Raw genomic sequence first — 4,501 nt, 5'->3', positions numbered from 1 at the left:
CTGCGGTTGACTTCCAACTGTGTCCATGTCGACTGTGTCGACATTCTGGTAAAAAAACTGTAATAAAAACCCATGTCGACCTTCCGACCTGCCGACCTAACCCATGTCGACCTAACACTGTGTCGACCTAAACCCATGTCGACCTTATCACCTGTCGACCTTCACCCATGTTGACCTAGACACCTGTCGACCCGACGGTGTCGACCTAATGACTGTCGACCTAAGTCAGGTCAACAATACGATCCACACCCCTGTAGAAAACCAGTTGGCTTGTTCAGTCAGTGTATACAACTAGTTTACAAACTGCAGTAGGTTTCTTAAGCTGGATACACATCTGACTATATTTTACCAGCACAACATATTTACCAATGGGGACCAGATGGGGTGCAAGCATCAGCAAGTACACACTTGCCAAAGCCGGCCATAACAAGTTACGGTGGTGGAGTGGAGCAGGAACCATGCTGCATTCCGTCCTGCCTGCGCAGATTCGGGAGACATAAATAAAGACCCGTGGGAGGGCGCATCGTTAACAAAACAGTGCATACAATCTGCACTTTATTCAGGTCCCTTTGCTCCCCTGTGCATTCACATTTCTGCACATGTGCAGATGCAAGGTGTGTGCAGCCTCGATGAACAGGGTGTCCGCCAGGTGCACGCACCCAGGATTGTGGGCGGCGGCGAGTTGGGAGATTACCCCATGGGAACGCCCATCATTTCATGGACATTCGCATGAGAAGGCTTTCCATGCAAATTGGCCAGTGACGCGGGTGGGTTGGGCCAATTAGCTGACGTCCCTGGATGGCAGCTGTCCGCCCACTTCCTCCCGAGGGTGCACGCATATCTAAGTGACCTGAGAGTCAGGTAGATATGAGCTCCCTCTATGTTAAACATCCACTTGCAGCCAGTGCGGGCGAACACGCACCACAAGGGGGGGGGGGGGGCAGCATTCACCAGACGAGGTTTGGTGGAATCGCAAGGCTGCGAATTTGCAAATGTGAATCAACCAGAATAGCCCCCTTTAGCCAATATGCACAATAATGTCATTACAATATGCCGTTATCATGCATATCGTTTGAAAAATTGACACCTGTCCAGAGTGGAGGTAAATTGACATATATTACAGAATAGCAATCATCGCATTATGATCATCTGCTTAATGGGCCTTATTCTAGTTGATTCGGACGGATGCATATTTCGGACAGGAACCGAGTGTTCTTAGCCCCGCCTACCGTACGAATCGCTCACACCGTCCGAATGCGGTAAGACGCCGTGCGTACGGACCGTGAGTGGATGTTTCAGCTCCGAGTGCTCCAGACCACTCGGACATTTTTCACTATGAAAGCAGGGATATGGGCGACCAGCTGGCATCCGGCTATGTCAGCTGTCCGCCCCCACACACGGGCGTCATGGCCGCATTACCATACGTACGCCCAGCATTTTCATGGGAACACCCATGCAGGGCCGGTGCAAGGCACCGGAGCGCCCCAGGCGAGGGGGGTGGGGCGCCCCGGTGCCTACGGGGGGGGGGGTACCTGCGGCGCTGTGTGATCTGGTGGCGGGGTCCCTGCAGTGATGCGCGCTATCCGGCAGCCAGGCGGCGGTTTGGGAAGCGCTGATGGGTTTGAAAACTCGCCGCACGCTGATTGGCTGAATCTCAGCCAATCAGCATGCGGAATGTTTTCAAACCCAGCAGCGCTTCCCGCGCCGCCTGGCTGCCGGATAGCGTGCATAACTGCAGGGACCCCGCCGCCAGATCACACAGTGCCGCAGGTACCCGGCACGGACACCCCTGCAGCCTCCATGCGAGAGGCGAGGGGCGAAGTGCCGCCCTCCAGTGGCTGGCACCCTAGGCAAATGCCTAGATTTGCCTAGTGGTGGCGCCGGCCCTGCACCCATGAACCGCAGGGCGTACGCATATGGTAATATGCCCAAACATCCCTTCACGCCCCTCTCTATCCCCTACTCGGATGGTTCCATATGATCGGTTTCTGCACGGACCTCACTCCGTATTCGGACGTGCGAGGCGTTCGCACATGCGCAGATACCAAACATCGTCCGTCCGACCGCACACAGAGCCGTCCGACTCATCAGAATAAGGGCCAATATACAGGAACCCATACATTTTCACGTGAATTATTGTTGTTCATGTGTGTACTTGTATCATTAGTAAGGCATTGATTTTGTAATTGTTTTTGTTGTATTTTTTATTTTATATTATTTTTTTATTTAAAAAAAAAAATCTGTTTGATATATTTTACTTATAAAGATGATGGGTGAGATTTAATAGGATGAGAGATTCAGAAAGTGACATATTTGATAAGAAATGTCCAGTTTTTTTTAAAGCGGCAACCAGTTACACTGCAAAATCAAACTGGTTTTGCAGTGTAAATGATTGCCGCTTTAAAAAAAACTGGACATTTCTTATCAAATATGTCACTTTCTGAATCTCTCAGCCTATTAAATCTCACCCGATGTATTCATTTTCTGTGAAAGAATATTTTCTGCATACAATATGAATCCACCCCTTGCAGTGCCACTGATAAAGTCAAATACAGAAGGGTAAATTCACCCAAATGCTTTCCCTTCAGATCACAATGCACACCCATATGCACCTGACAGGAAGCACATAACTTGCAGCTGCAAAATATGCACTGATAATCGGCAGCCAATTCTGATTTGTTGATTGTTGTTCACTCCCTATTACTATTACTATTATTATTGCAATCAATATACAGTATTCACATTACTTACGGTGTCTATACACAGCGCGCTCTTCCAGGCATCTCATCGCACAGTACAAAATATGTGCTTCACATACTTTTTGTACTGGGCTCACATCGCGTTGCATACCTCCCAACTTGTGTCCGGATGAAATAGGGACACTCGCGCGGCGAAGCCATGCGAGCGCCCGAAAAGGGGGCGGGGCGTATGCAAATGAGGGCGCGGCTTATGCTAATTAGCCGCGACCTCATTTTCATACGAGAATAGACGCTGTGCGCATGCGCACAGCGTCTATTCTACTAGATTGGGGGGTCTCCCAACTGCCACCCCCCGCAGCGGGACAATGCCTGCCGCGGGTGGGACGTCGGGACAGGACCCGAAAATCGGGACTGTCCCGACGGAATCGTGACAGTTGGGAGGTATGCGTTGCGATGCAATCCAGCCCATAATGGGCGCGATCATCGCACCGTGTATGTGCACCATTATTTTATATTTGCAATAGCTCCATGGCACAAAAACAGATCCCTCTTTAATATTTAAAAGAAGACATTGTTTGTATTTAATTGACATCAAGTTCTACATTCATTTTATATTTGTATCTATATTTGTCTTGTACGGTGCAATAGTAAATGCAGCTTCTTTATTTATCAATGAGACTGTCTAGAACACGCAGCGTAAGAGAGGAGAGGCTTGTGTACACATTTGCCATTTTTCCAGTGTTTACTCTACACCAGGGGTTCTCAAACTGTGGGTCCTGACCCCAAAGTGGGTCCCGACCTGCTCAGCATGGGGTCGCGACTCCATGTTGCTGACCATCAGGTGGATGACTTTTCTGTTAAATCTGTTGAATTGTTATTTTAGACTCCTCCAATCATTTTGAGCCTCCACAATGCTGCTGCACCATGCATGTCCTGTCTGCTGACTACACATGTTATGTGATGACCTTCTGCAGTAACTTCCTGGGGTCCTGATATTATTTTTATTGTCTGATGGGGTCCCAGAGCAAAATAGTTTGAGGTTCCCTGCTCTACACCAATGTCAGAGGAGCTGTAAGTAAAGACCTTGGGCCCCACTCAGCGTCGATCACTTATCTGTACGTTTGCAGACGACTGTAAGTAGTAAGCCACCCAGCGGCGTAGCTACGTTTTGGGCGCCCCCCCCGCCGTTAGGGGGGGGCGCCCCCCGCCGCCCATTCAAACCCCCCCAATCCCCTGCAGCCTTACCTTTCGCGCTGGTCCCGGCGGCTCCATTCTTCTGCTGAGGACCACCACAAAATGGCAGCGGCCATTTTGTGGTGGTCCTCAGCAGAAGAACGGAGCCGCCGGGACCAGCGAAATAGGTAAGCCTGCGGGGGATTGGGGGGAGGTGTAACTATAGCACCGCAGCCCCCGGCGCCCCCATATGCACAGCGCCCCCCCCGCGGTGGCGGGGACTGCGGTGCAATAGTTACGCCACTGAAGCCACCGCCCAGACAGAATGAAAACCCGCCCTGTGTAAATTTGCGAGTGAATTGCGAACATTTAGCAATCAGGTATCCTGTTGTACATCCAGGTGCAATTCATGAACCATCACATGATTTTCCCAGTCCGTGCTATTTTGATTAAGTCTGACCCTTCTACAACTCTGCGACAGGCTGATTGAGACGGGTGCTGATGTCACAGACTCTCCCTTAAAATGCCTGGCCATGCCTGCATTTTTTCAGACAATCCCTGAAAACTGCCAGTTACCACACTCAAAACTCCTGTCCATCAAATTGCAAAGGGATTGCAATGATATATTT

The sequence above is a fragment of the Crinia signifera genome, chromosome 9 (assembly GCF_055691185.1).
Source record: "Crinia signifera chromosome 9, ASM5569118v1, whole genome shotgun sequence".
NCBI classification, from domain to species: Eukaryota; Metazoa; Chordata; class Amphibia; order Anura; family Myobatrachidae; genus Crinia; species Crinia signifera.
The sequence above is the reverse complement of the archived record's forward strand: the minus strand, read 5'-3'. Positions refer to the sequence as shown.